A 15,569-nucleotide genomic window follows, 5' to 3' on the forward strand; every position below is an offset into this window, starting at 1 on the left:
TATTCTTTGAAAGATTCATGCTCCCTCTTACACATGTTCTGTAGTTGCATTCTATCCGGAGCCATATCAGAATTGGACTGATACTGCCTAATGAAGGCAACCATTAGGTCCTTCCAAGAATGGACTCGGGAAGGTTCCAGATTAATATATCAGGTGACGACTGTCCCAGTAAGACTTTCTTGGAAGAAATGCTAAACAATTTTTCATTTTTCTAGTATGCCCCCATTTTCCTGTTGTACATCTTCAGGTGATTCTTGGGGCAAGTAGTCCCCTTGTACTTATCGAAATCTGGCACCTTGAACTTCGGAGGGATAACAACATTAGGCACTAGGCACAGTTCTGCCATGTTAGCAAAGGCATAATCTCCGCCTCTTTCAATAGACCTCAGCCTTTCCTTTATATGATCAAATTTCTCCTTTTCCACCATGGCAGGAGGCAATCTTTCCAATACAAAATGCAAGGGTTGTGGTTGTGGGCAATACTAAGGTCCCCCCAAAGTGTTTGGTAGGGGTATGCCACCAAATGCATGCCCCTCAGTGGCATATCCAAGGTGAGGCTCAGAGTCGGCTAGAGTGTGGTCTCGGGGTACTTCATGTGTCTCCTCATGGGTTGAGGGACTTGTACCAAACCAGATTGGGGTTGTTGGCTCTCAATGAGTATGAGAGTGGAGTTATTGACATTCTCATCAGGAGTGTGTGCACCATTATGTGTTGTATAGTGGGGAGGTAAGCCATATGGTGGGAAGGAATACTTGTTCTGAACTTGCCGCCCGTACTTCTTAACGCTTTGCCTCCTTGCCCTACCATATCCAAGACTGGAGCATTTACTTGATTAAGGCCAGATGGGTGAGTTGGGTCCACCTCACTGGCGGTACTTGCGGCAATGACTATAGTCGTGTTGACCTCCATCATTCTTTTCATACTCACCATGGTTTCCATCATTGTGACCATTTTCTCTTTCATGGCCTCCATGTCGGCCTTCATCTGCTCTTGCACCTCCTCTATTTTACTCATTACTCTAGCTCTGGCACGCGTTCAGTAAGGGTGCCATAAAGCACGTTCTTTCCTTTAAATTACAATGATTACAGTTCTGATTTCAAGGAAAGAATGTAATGAGCAATGCCACCAATGTGAAAAGAAAAAAAAAGCATGGATGTATGTGAATGATGCATTGTTGAAGTATTGCAAATTTTACACAGGACATAGGGCCGAATCAATTTAGATTTTCATTAAAACAACATGGTTCATCACATATTGTCAAAGTGAAACTGGAAATAAAACATGGATGTCAAAAGTTCTTAATTTTGTAAATTATTTAGCTCAATCATGTGTTGGCAGTAGACAAAGAAGCTATGTAACTCAATCCATTTTCTGCCCCAACTTTTGCAAGCTGGTTACTTCCATACTTGACCTTGACTTGATGAACCTTTCCTTAAAAACATGTGCTTGGCTCAACCCCATAATCCAAGGAATAGAAATTTTGATTGTCAATACTTTGACAACATATCATAGAGATGAATGATTAGGGCATACTTATTCTATGCATGGCAAATGTAATCATGAAATTGACATGAGATGCCTGAAGAACCATCATTTCCTAGTTAACCATGCATTAGGTACCATGTCCACATGATTTTCAATCATTTTTTTTAAAGAGAAATGAGTGTATAATCCCAATATGGTTGGTTTATAGCCATCATCATGGTACCCAACACATGTAACTAAGAATGTGGTGTAAACTTTCATGCTTTATTGTGACTTTCTTTTGTTCTTTTTGTTTTGTTTTGTTTTGTTTTTTGCAAAGGAAAGTGCAAGGATCATGCATGAGTGAATATCACATGCGAATTGTGAAAATAAAATGTATGCAGTTGGCAAAACAAAAGTATGCTAAATAAAGATGTATGATAATGCAATGATTCATGCAAATGCAATGCATGAATATGATAAATGACAAATGCATGAATGATATGTCCATTACAATGCCATGAAGAGATGCATGATGTAATTAAGGAACATTCCAGAGTGAGTTTGCTATGTGCCCCCTAATTCAGGAATCGAATGGAAAATATCCAAAAGTCCACTTCTAGTGATAACTCCCAAGGGTACTTTCGTGTAACCTTACTGGTCTCTAGAGATATCATCCTCTTAGATAATACATTGTGGCGATAAGGACTATCAGCGACAATGCATCACCAAAAGAGGAAAACTCTAGATGAGGCTTCACTATTATCAACCGAGTCGGAGACCCAGCATGACCACAGATCGACCTCCACTCTTTATGGCTCACATAGACCTGAGTATAGGGCCTAATATCTCAATGTGTATGCGAGGTGTAGGTGCCATTTGTGCATAGAAAAATATTTATAACTATGAATTTAATATATATAGACACACACCAAACACAACATCATAGAAAAGGTTATATACAAATATGGACAAAAAAAAAGATAAAAGGGAAAAGGGAACATAAATAAAGAAGAAGTCACGATAAAAACATTGCACGCTGATTGAATGGCCTAACTCTCTAAAATGTCCCTAGTGGAGTCACCAATTGTCGCAACCTACCTTTCGACAGGAGGGCGAGGTGAGATAAAATCGCGTCTTCAAAAAGAAGAAAATGCATGGAGTCACCACTAACGTTTATTCAAGGAAAACGTTAGAAAAACCAAAAAGAGGTATGAGAAATTTGAGAATAAGGGTTTGAGAGTTGTTTACGCACGGGGAATGTATTAGCACCCCACGCGCCCTACACAAGGGACGACAGTCTTTAATCGAGTGTGCAAAACATGACTTCAAAATTACGTATTTTCCCTTTTATATTTTTATTTTTTTAGGGTCGACAAGGGTGTTGTCCTTGCTCCTATGTATTCTTAGGTGCGATGAGGAATTCAAACCTACGTAGTGTGGAAGCAATGCCTTCCAAGATTATTTTGATGATGCCAAAGAATCAAGAGTCAAACAAGTTTCAAGAATCAAGATTCAAGAATAATCAAGACTCAAGATTCAAGAATCAAGAGAAGACTCAATCAAGATAAGTATTAAAAGAGTTTTTCAAAACATTGAATAGCACAAGAATTTTTCAAAAAGAAAAATATTTTACCAAAGAGTTTTACTCTCTGGTAATTGATTACCAGAAGGTAGTAATCGATTACCAGTAGCCAACATTGTTTTCAAAACTGATTTACAAAGCTGTAATCGATTACCATAATCATGTAATCGATTACCAATGTTTTAAAACGTTAGATTTCAAATTTCAAGAGTCACAACTTGTGATAAAACTTTTTCAAATTATTTCAAACTTGTGTAATCGATTACACAATACTTGTAATTGATTACCAGTGTTTCTAAATGTTGGTTTTCAAATTTAAACATAAAGAGTCACATCTGTTGATGTGTAATCGATTACACTATGATGGTAATCGATTACCAGTGACTTGTTTTGAAAAAATAAATTACTAAAAGTCACAATTCTTAAGGTGACTTGTTTCTGAAGATTTATTTTAAAAAAGTCACAACCTTTAATTGACTAGTTTTCAAAAAGAGTCATAACTTTTAAAGTGACTAGTTTTTTTCAAAAGTCACAACTCTTAAAGAGACTAGTTTCAAAGAAATTGCTTAGAGTCACAATCTTTAACTTGAGTCATCAAATGATTATAAATATGTGACCATGGCACGAATTTCAGATACTGATTCCTTTCATGCATAACAAGATTTCTTTCATTCATTTCTCTTCATCTTTCTAAAACTTTTTGTTCAACACTTTCTCTTTCAAGAAAAGTTCATTGACCAAAAACTTGTGCTATTCCTTTTTTTCATTCCTTCTCTCTTGTCAAAAGATTCAAAGGACTAACCTCCTGAGAATTCTTTTGTTTCTTCCCTTCTCCCTCTTGACAAAAGATTTCAAAGGACTATCCGCCTGAGATATTTTCTGTTTCTTACAAAAGATTTCAAAGGAATAACCGCCTGAGATATCTTTTTCCTTTTCCCTTTAAACAAAAGATTTCAAAGGACTAACCGCCTAAGATATCTTTTGTTTCCCCTTACAAAGATTCAAGGGACTAACCGCCTAAGAATTCTTTATCTTAACACATTGGAGCGTACATCCTTTGTGGTACAAGTAGAGCATATATCTACTTGGGTTGTTATACTAAGAACAAGAGAGGATACATCTTTTGTGGATCAGTTCAAGTGGAGCGTACATCCACTTGGTTGTTCAAAGAGAACAAGGGAGGGTACATCCCTTGTGGATCTTTGCTTGTAAAGGATTTTACAAGGTTATTGGAAATCTCAAGAACCGGTGGTTACTTGGGGACTGGATGTAGGCACGGGTTGTGGCCGAACCAGTATAAATCTTGTGTTTGTCTTCTTCTTCCCTACACTCTTTAATTTCCGCTGTGTACTTTTATTTCCGCTTTACTTTTGTCTAAGTTATTGTTTCTATTCTTTACTTTCGCATAACTTAGTAGTAAAGCCTAATTGAATCTAGTAACATTAAGAAGGATAAATTTTTAAATCACCAGCCTTACATGACAACCAACTTCAAAGTCCTCTGCTATTAAGTCACCAGCAATAGTGTATATGTATCCTTTGGACTGCCAAATGATGCAAGGATCAGTTTCCTCATACTTTTCATTGTCAATCATTACATGGTTACAATTTAAGAAATTCTTAAATTTAAAAAAGAGCGTTGAATTGGGATTTTTAATTATTTTTTAAAAATAATATTATTGTTTGATGATAGTTTTAGTAAAAATTAATACATATTTTTACAAATAAATTTAAACAATAGATACAAATTTTGTAAAAACACAATTTAAAAATAAATAAATTAAAACTCTATCAATTTAAAGCATAAGAAAAACAAAAATATATAAGACACATAGATTTTTTTTCAATCATGGAGACTACATCCAGTTCTTAATTGGTTGCATTTTAAATAATAACGATAATGAAACAATAAAGATAATAAAAATAAGAGATAAATAAATATTGGTTAAACAAATTTTAAATTATTGTGCAACACTATACAATTCATTTCCTTTGGATCACACGCATAAACACTCTCTTAATATCATTGAGTTACTCAAGGATGGAAAAGAAGGAATAAAGTGGGAAAAATTTGTTAAGACAATTGATAGAAAATAAGAAAGATAACGAAAAATTTAAATTACGGAGAGTAAAATAACATTCTTCTAAACTTCTATAGTATAATTATTTTAAATTGTTAAAGGGACCTCAATTGAAAACTTATGTGTATTGTAACTTTCTCCTTAAAATCATGTGCTGACTCATATAAGAATATAAATCCGGTTGCATTTGGTTTAATGTTATAGTATAATTATAAGTTAAAGTACATGATAATATTTAGAGGAAAAAATTAGAGTACAAGTAGTTATACACATGAACGTTAAGTCAAATTGTAGTTAGCTTGGGACATTTCTTTCATGTGACTTACATTTGAATATTAAGTTATTAACATTCCTTTAATTGTGCACCTTTAGGAAGTTGATATTTGAAAGGTAATCTACATAATTGAGAGGAGAAATACATATATTAATTGTATGTACAAATATGTGAATTAGCTTGTGAGTAAGGGTGGGTAAGCGGGCCGGCCCGTCCCGCATAAGGTCCGTTCGCATAAGTCTGTATTGGTAGCGAATCGGGCCAGTCCACTCTGCTTCTTACACGAACCAAATAAATTGATCCACCCCTACCCCGCGGACCCCGCGGGTCAAATGGGCCGGTCCGCGGGCCTAGTTTTAAAAGAATTTCAATTTTAATAAAAATATAATACAATCAAATTAAGTTAAATACAAATGTAAATAAAATCTCAATAATTAGTCAATTACATCAATAAAATAAGTAATGTCTTAACAAAGGAAAATCCAAGCAATAAATCTAAAATATGAAATTTAAACATCTCCAACAACAAATGATTTCATATTTGAAGTAGCTTGAGCCTTCTCCATCTCCATATCTTCATCTTCTTTTCCTAAAACTCGAAATAATAATAAATATTAGAATAAAGTCAAGTTAAGTGATTAAAAGACAATAATTATTACATATTATTTACCTTGCATATCAAATCCTAGTAACCAATTTTTAGTATATATCAAGGCTTGTACGTTGTCAACAAGAAACCTAGTTTGATATTTGTTAAGCACACGTGAGGAGAAAAAATATTCTTAGTCTGCTACAATGATAACTGCTAAACATGATATGAACTATTTTTCATAATAAAAATGTATTGAAATATCTTTAAAACTATTTATTTAACAATTATTTTTGGCTTAAATGATAAGAATTGATATTTTTATTATTTATGAATTTCAGATATGAAAATGATAGATTAAAAGAGAAAAAGTTCGAGAAAATATCAAAAAGGAAGATTTTTGATAGGTTATCACTTATCTTTTTTATCTTAATCTTTTATTTCTGTTATCTTTTATTTTTCTTATCTTATCCTTTTTATCTTTATCATCTTTTAATTTAAATCTTTTATTTTTATCTTTATATCTCTATCTTATTTAATATATTTCTTTATTTGTTATTTTAAAAGAAAGGTTTAAAGTGAAAAAGAGAAAATCAAACCTAAAGCGGGCTGCGGGCAACCCGCGGACGTCGCGGGCCAAACCCGCATAGTCCGCGGGTTAAGCAGGGCGGGCCCAAAAATATGACATAACCATGGACCGTTAAAAAAAATTGGTCCGTAACCCGCGCGGATGGCAGGCCCCGTAGGTCAGTCCATGGACCTGGGCCCGTTTACCCACCCCTACTTGTGAGCATGTTTTTATAGCTTTGTATGTGAATGATTATATTGGTATATGTATATTTGTGTATTTATTTAAGTATAATTGAAATGTTGCATTGTTTATATGTTAAATTGATAATTTTGAATTATATGATAGATACCTCTATCTAAGATGACATGCAATTATTATAAATACTTCCATCTGGGATACAGGAGAAAGAGTATGGATACCTTCATCTATCATGAGAAAGATAGCAAGACACCATTGCATATTGCATGAAATATGAATTCACGGGCCCTTTGAGATTCACACTAGTTCTAGGAACTAAAGAATTGAGTCTAACGATTCCAGAAATTACTAAGTTGTGTCTCTGTCATATTTATTTGAAAGTGTCGATGTGTTATTGTTTATTTAAATATTTTATTTATTGTGAATGCCATAAATTGTGATTGTTTTAATCTGATTTTTATTGGATTATATAGATACATATATTTATATACATATATATATGTATGTATATGTATATATATACATACATATATAATTTTATTTTAAATTTATTGCATATATCATAACTAATTTCTTGGATTATCATGTCTGCTAATAAAAATACTATCTACAAATACTCTAGGATTATTTTATTCATTAGGATTATCATTTCAATAAAAGTATTATTTTTACATCATGAAGTTGTTGGAACTAAGGAGACTTTTGAGGACTGAGTTATCTTTAAATATTTTTTTAGTTATGTTAATGTGACTGATTACATTATACTTTTAACGTCGATTATTTTTAGATGTTCATATTTAAAAATAATATTTTTATTTATATAAAAACTTAATTATTTGATTTTATTTGTTATATATACAATATTTTTAGATTACCATAATTTTAAAATTTTATATTCTTTTAATATGAATTATTATTTTAATGATGGGTGTTACACAAGAAACCTTAATTTGGACTTGTAGCCTAGAAAAAGTCACTAAAGTTTGTACCGTGAAGCTTAATGCAGGTTTTATGTTTCGAAGAATTTGACAAGGTTGTCTTGTATTATATATGTCTAAGTCAAATGGTTTGATAAGGTTGTCTTGTATTATATAAAGCATAATGTTAATAGAAACACTATACTGAATAGTCCAACACACCTTAATTTGGACTTGTGGTCTAGATGTCACTAAGGTTGGTGTTGTGAAACATAATGCAGGTATAAGTTTCGAAGAATCTGACAAGGTTGTCTTTTGTTATCTATGTCTTTCGTACCATTGTCATTATTGTTTTGAGGAGAGGACTTAAACGCGTTTAGTTGACCCTGATAGAGTTAAATGAAATTGAAGAAACTATAGGTTATTTTAATTAGGTCAAATACATTCTTAGTCTTTTGTTAAATTTTAGATTTTGAGTCTCAGTCTCCTTTGAATTATTTATTCATTTTTAGACCTTTTTATATTTTTTCTAATAATTAGTCACTAAGAGAGTGAAAATGACATAAAAGACAAAAATTTAATTTTGAATAGATTAATTATGATTATTAAAAATAAATAAGAGTTTAAAATGAAAACTAAATGACTAAAATTCAAAATCTGAAATTCGATGTAGATTAACAACTTATTTAGCACTTTTATTATTATAAAACTAAAATTGATAATTATTCAGAGCTTATTAGGTTCGAATTGTTGGATTACAATAATAACTTATTTATAAATTTCTGAAACTTTATTTTGATTTTTACACATAGAATATAGATAAAGTTGTTTTAGCTTAATCAGACTCTATGAGTTTCGTAAAAAATTCATAAGTTTCATCTATAATAATTTTATCATTTTTTTTATCATGATTATTCCAATAAAAAATATATATAATCTATTCAGACGGGTCTTAGCTCACAACCGTCATAGAAAGTACACTTTCTAAGACGGTCTCAAATAAGAACCGTCTTAGAAAGTATTAAAGTCTTTGTATTACACTCCAGTGTAGAATAAATACCATAACTAACCCATTAAGATAGATGGTCATGAATACTATATTTTTTAGAGAATCTAATAATGCCACTTTTTTTTTTATTTTCTAGCTTTACCTTGCACTCAATCCTAGTGGCAAGGATATGTAGAAGCATATACCAAATGATGTTAGAGTGCATGACTAAAATAACGCTTGTTAATCTAAAATAGAATATTTCTCATCAACTTAATGATATTTATAAAAGCATGAGTACTATATTTTTTATATTTTATAAAAGCATGATTCATGTTAGTTGTGAGAGTTTTTGCGTTTTGAATTTTTAATCTTTAATAAGTAGAGTCTTTGTTGTTACAGACTTTTCTCCTTAATTTCATATCTGCACATTCCATACTTCTATGATTCTTTTAAAATTTGATAATTAACCCTGAGACAATTTTTTTTAGTTTTTTGGTTGCTAGAAACATTAGGTTGAGTAATATATTCTTGAGGCAATTGTGCAAATATGTTTACTTTGAATGGGATCCAAGGGAGGCATAAATTACTAAATGTTTTTTTTTAAATAAAATAAAAGAAGGTATATTATTAAAAAGGAGAGGTACGAATAACAACTGCCACAAGGTAGATTTAGTAAATAATTATAAATAATGTCAAACATAGACCTACTGAAATCTGTTTTCTGTTTTTGCTTTGCGTTGACATGTTTCCACTCCTAAATAATTGATCCTCCAAAATTCCTTAATTTGCATTATCCTATACTCCTGATCAATTAAACAAAATTATATTAAGAATGACTAACTCTTGACACAAAATTTATATCAATACAATAAAGTCAATAGAAACAAATATAAAATATATTCAAATTGAGAAATAAATAGTTTAACACATAACATCAACAATAATTCTTAGTTATATATAAGGTCATGGTGGTCTTTCAAAGGAGAACTCCTTTATTACACTCCAACTCTCAAGTATAAGCCCACATAGCAAATCTCATTTTTGTCTCTTTCTCTTTTTCTCAAGGAGGATATATGTAACTATGTAAGAGAACAATAACAATTAGCAAATCCAATTAAGCATATACAACCAATAAAACGATACAGTTTCATTTAAATTAAAACTATACGTATATAAAATTTTATTTTAAAATTATCTTATCTTTTATATTTACATAATTAAATATTTATAAAATTATTATATACGAATCTATTTTAATTTTATTATTTAAATTAATTTCATATAAATTTATGTTTTATACTGGGGAGCAAGTTCTGAAAAATAATAGATGGAAAACAAATAATACAAGTGAAGTCTAAGTTAAAAAAAAAAAAGCAGCAGGGATTTGTTGCATGTCGTTGAGTCATTTTGGATTATATTGTGATTTATGATGAGATATTTATAATATTATAAATGTTTTGTTGTTATAATTTTCTATGTATATTCAGGTATGAATAGTTGGTGAAACTTAAGAGATGGAAATTCAGGTAGAGCAAGAGATAGAGAGAAAGATACCCCAAGTGCAGTTAGCAATTAAAGCTATGACCATCTGCTACCACTTGGGGAAATCCATTAGAATCACTTACGCATGTCCACACAAATGCACTCTCTTCAGAATCTGCATGGAAGGCAAAGCAGTCATCATATAATACTCAGGTGGTGCCGATAAAATATATATATATATATATATATATATATATATATATATATATATATATATATATATATATATATATATATATAATACTCAGGTGGTGATCACTGTATCTTCATTTCACTCAAAATGGAGAAAATATATTGCATTCCTACCATGCATATTGGTTATCAATCACAATTAGCCACTTTAGCATCTCAATAAATGTAAAAAATTTATTTCCATTATAATTTGAAATTTATTACAAAAGCAACTTTTATCAATCAAGATGAATTCAAAGCAAGCTAATAACTAAAGCAAAAACAATTTTAAGCTACGACTTCATTTATTCCAACCCATCCACTGCAAGTAAAAGAAAAAAAAACCATTTAGTGCCATACAAACACTTGAACAATAATGCTCCTCATATTATGCAACAAGCCACCTATGTTTGATGATTTTTCGAGACAATAAATTCATCTGCAGAACCTAAAGAAATCATGAGCAGATGATGAGCAACATGTAGCTAAAATGTGTGTTTATGATTTATTTCCTATAAGGTCAAAAGTATCAGATTGGAGTAGTGTGTTGTTTTCCTAGATAGCATACAACAAAGAATGTGAAAATAAACCATGAAACAGATGAACACCAATAGAAAAACTGATAAAATATGATACTGAACACTGAAAGCACACACACAAACAGTACCTGATTTAGCCACATGTAGAGAGGCATGTGAGAACCAACTACTTGTTGATTTTAAAAGGGAGTTCATTCTGTGTGTGTTTGCTAAAAATCAGTAACCCCACACAATATTGCAACTTCTGTCTGTGCCTGCTAAAAATCATGGTGTGCACAAGTGTGGTTGTTCATTCAAGGCCTTGTAGTTTGTTCTATTGGTTTCACTATTTTCAACAGTGACCCTTTACTAGCCTTCTCCTTGATAATTGCATATTATGCCATAGAAAAAACATGCAACATAGCTTCATAGCTCAGACACTTAGACATTAGAAAATTAAGCATGTACACATAACCTTGTCAGTTTTTTTATTTTCTCCTATTCACAAGGGTAATTAAACACTAATAAAGCAAAAGTCTAACATAAACAAATAAAAATTGAAAGTAGTACTAACTAAAAATAAAGGACGAAACTGAAATGTGCATTCTTGGTAGTTGTCAAAGTTTATAATGACAAATTCTACTCCAATAAACAAACACAAGAACATCATTATCAATATGATGTGATATGATTGACAGATAATTAATCACTGTTTAAGCTTGTGGTCAGGAATTAGGAATTCAATCCATAGGTTTTCTGGGCACTGAAAAATATACCTTAAAAGATATTAAACTGGACTGCCCCTGATTCTGAGCTCAGTTGGATTTGCTTCAAAATGATCAGATGCAATATTTTTATTCTCATGAACAACATTGCAAGTTTCATTACTAGTCACAATTTGTGAAGCTCCCCCTGATCATACTGGACTGCCCCTGCCTAGTTAAAGAGTTCCAAATATAAATGATGACAAAATAGATATTATATTGCTAAAACAATGTTATCAAATCAATTTTCAAATCATGAATCACCAAGCTAATTTTGAATGGTGAATCATAATTTATATAAGTTGGTAAGATTCTAAGTGAATGAAAAATAACTTCAAATATATAAAGCACTTAACCATAAGTCTCATAAAGCAATATTATTAATTGTATATGAGTTCACGAAGCCTCTATTTTCTCGAATGGAAACAAGCAATGAAACAACCAAATGGTGTGCATGCATTGAATCCCCGTATCATTGAGAATGCCAATTCCAGCAGATGCAAAGTTGGCACCAATTAAAATGGACAATAGGAAACTTCAGGAATGAAATACAAGTATAGCCACATCTAGCATCCTTCATTTTCTCCCTATCCATTTCCACTTCCGATTTTCATCCTTTAATACACACTAACAGCATTTATAAGTTTTGCATACAATTCATGACAAGATGGTGAAAGCATACTTACATAATTGAGAAGTTTTGAGGCCATAGCTTGACAGGATTCCAAAGAGACAAGGGAACCTCTAGCACCTGCAATGACTAGCACTGGAAAGCTAAACATATATATCCATAGTATATACAAAAAAACATATCATGTGAATCTTGCATCTCAAACCTCATTCCCATAGAATATGTGTCAACCTCTGCCGAAAGCTAAATATATATCCATAGTAACTTAGGACTTCATGCTACTTCATGTATAGCTGATATGAAATTAAAGTTATTTTCTTTGATTTACAAAGGCCATTGTCCGCTTATAATAACTCCGATGGAACTTTCTGGTATAATTTTGTATTATCCCCGGATATAGAATTACAGCTACACCCCAGAAACAAAACAATAAATTAAAGAATATGTATAGTTAGAGTTTTCCTACCACTTTCATTTAATTCCAATCTAGCTAAGATCCAAGAGTTAACATAACCCAAGCTCTATAATCATTGCATCATCATATGTCAATGCAATTTGACTAGCATCTAAAGCAATTATATTTTAGACTTGCAGCCCATAACCTTGCAGCTTCAGTTGAGTTAGATCCCAATTTTGAGGTTGAAATTTCGTTACAGTCAGCAAAGTACTTGTCGGAGACATTGAAAAGCCTTGGATGAGTGGCCACATAACATGTCGTAGCAGCTGCCTATATTTTTACATGTAGTAAACCAGAGAACAAATTAAGACAATGAAATACAAAGTAAAAAAAAAAAATCTATTAAAGAATTAATTAAACTGCTCATATGATAATTATTTATATTGTATCTAGATTATGTAGGACAGACACAATCGAAAATAACATGATGCATGCATACACTATAATATTTTATTTCATATTGTATTTAATTACCTGAGGAATGGTCTTCAAGAGCTTGGAAGCCAAAAAGAACACCAAATCTACAATTTTATTTTAGAACATAAAAAGGAAAACCCCAAAATCAATGATCACTATTAGACCAAAAAGAGAAAAAGAAAAAAGATTGGCTTGTTTAGGTGTTGGTTCCAACCTGTGAGTAAGCCCTCACGCTCTCTAGTGAGTCTGGTTCTAACGATCCCAGGATGAACACAATTCACAGTGACGTTGGCCCCCATTTGCTGTAGAAATGAATTAATTTATTAATATTATCTTTTATGGAACAAATGAAATATGATAAACTAATAAAAGCAAATAGCAAGAACGGATAATTATTCTCGAAAATATCCAAATGAGCAACACCATATCCCGCATGAGGCATCAACACTAGATCCAGTGAGAGAAAAACAGTTAGAAGGGATAATTATTCTCCTGAAAGCATCAAATCTACACCACCAAAGACCAATACCAAATAAAAACTCATCAGAAAATAGTGGTATTTCACTTGATATACTCAAACAAAAAAAGAGGAAGCACAAAAGAAAGTGGAAAAATATACATAAAACTCAGATCCATAACCTGCGATGTCACCGTCAGATTTGACACCCAAATCAAAGGGGTTGGTGAAATTGCGATTTCCCCGACCATGTCGTTCGAGACTGCGTGCGGCTCCAAGGAGGAGTCCAAGCCAAGGTTGTGAATATGGGAGTGCGTGCCAAGAAGACGCTCTGCTTTGGCGTGCGTTGCACTGTGCATTCTGAAAGGGATTGAGTGAAGGAGTGAGGGAAATGGAATAGGGTTGGGTGAGCGATGGCAGAGAAGTTGTTTTTGTTGTGAAGAGGCAGACAAAGCACAACAGCTTTGCTGCCCAATAAGAGAGAGAAAGTGAAAAGGTTAATGTGCACTGCCCAATACAAAAGAAGGAGAAAGCGAGAAAAAGTGGAAACATTCCTCTCTCTACAATATTGAATTACGACGGTGTTTAGAATAACCATCCTTAAACTCATAATTTTAAGACGATTATTCAAAGACCGTCTTTGTTATTCAATGCTTAATTACAATATTGCCACTGATTTGTTTTTAAAGTCGGTTTATGGTCGACCGTCATTATTAATGCATCGTAAACAGGCAGATGACTACTCAGCCCAGCTCTCCTCCTCCTCCTCCTCCTCCTACTGAAATAGCATCATAGTCATCGTCTACCTTGAAGCGAACAAGAAAAGCCACACAGCTAAGATCATTGGCGACTAGACCAGTTGGGGCTGAGAGACCGGTGGTCCACGTCGATCCTGCTATCGGGAAGACCGACGGTCCCCACAAGAAGAAATTAAGAACATATTTGGGAATTGTCGCTTGTGATAAGGTCGACGTGACATACGAGAATTGGAAGCAAGTCTCTGCTGCTCAGAAGGATTTGATATGGGAGGATATTTAGGTATTTTAGTTTTCATCTTGCATATTGTTTATTAGCCAAAAAATTTAATTACTAACAATAAAACCTAATTTATTGTTTGTCAGGCTGAATTTGATATCCTTTAAGCATCTGACGTTAGGAAAAAAAAGAAAATACTTCAGACTGTGGGGGAGCGATGGAGACAATTTAAGTCTGATTTGACGTCAAAATGGGCACTTACAGTCGACAAGGACAATGTCGATGACACTATGCAAAAAATACGGCATTAGCAAGGAGAAATGGGCCCAATTTTGTCAGAGCCACAGAGACCCCTCGTGGGAGGTATGTACTTTGTGATTTTCATTGTTTTCAAGTTCAAATTCACTTATTATAATACATTGTAATCATGATTTTCATTAATGTTCAATTTTTACAGGATGTGCGGAAAAAGGCACAGGCCATCCAGAAGCAAAACACTGCCCCCCACGTGTTGTCTCGCGGGGTTATGAATATTTAGAAAAAAAGCTGATGGATGAGAAGACAAAGAAAAAACTGGAGGGAAGCTGCTCAATCCAAAAACACTGAGGCCGTGATTGATCCTCCATCTCCCATCAAATGACACGTGAAGTGGAAGATGGCCCGCACCAAGAAAACTGGCTAGATGACATCTGAGGCACCAAAGGAAATTACTGAGAACATTGTAAGTCACTTTTAATTAATAATCGTAATTATTTATGTTTATTCTATAATTGACTAAACAAATAAATGTGTTATGTACAGGATTTGTTGGAGGAGCAGGCGTCACATGGTTCCTTTGTCCCCCATGGACGTCAGGATGTCCTGACTGCTGCCATTGGGTGACCTGAACACCCTGGTCGTGTGCGTGCTGCTGGAGTCGGTGTGACCATCAAGCAATACTTTGGACCGGCTCCACGGACCTCCCGCACT

The 15,569-nt window shown here is 33.0% G+C and overlaps 1 long non-coding RNA gene across 8 annotated transcripts; it reads right to left on the bottom strand.

Moving 5' to 3' along the window:
* Positions 1–5,941: 5,941 nt before the first annotated feature.
* Positions 5,942–14,151, bottom strand: LOC114381992. Of its 8 annotated transcripts, none has more exons than XR_003660135.1 (9): positions 13,808–14,151; positions 13,383–13,675; positions 13,226–13,272; positions 12,897–13,021; positions 12,350–12,414; positions 11,676–11,831; positions 10,223–10,325; positions 9,373–9,471; positions 5,942–5,991 (listed from the first exon to the last, which is right to left on the bottom strand). It is a non-coding gene; the product is annotated as an uncharacterized LOC114381992 (long non-coding RNA). The 8 variants fall into 8 exon arrangements; XR_003660134.1 differs by having other exon boundaries at positions 11,676–11,835; XR_003660132.1 differs by having other exon boundaries at positions 11,676–11,835; positions 12,350–13,021; positions 13,383–13,470; positions 13,592–13,675; positions 13,808–14,150.
* Positions 14,152–15,569: the final 1,418 nt, after the last annotated feature.

Source organism: Glycine soja, chromosome 13 (assembly GCF_004193775.1).
Source record: "Glycine soja cultivar W05 chromosome 13, ASM419377v2, whole genome shotgun sequence".
Taxonomy (NCBI): domain Eukaryota; kingdom Viridiplantae; phylum Streptophyta; class Magnoliopsida; order Fabales; family Fabaceae; genus Glycine; species Glycine soja.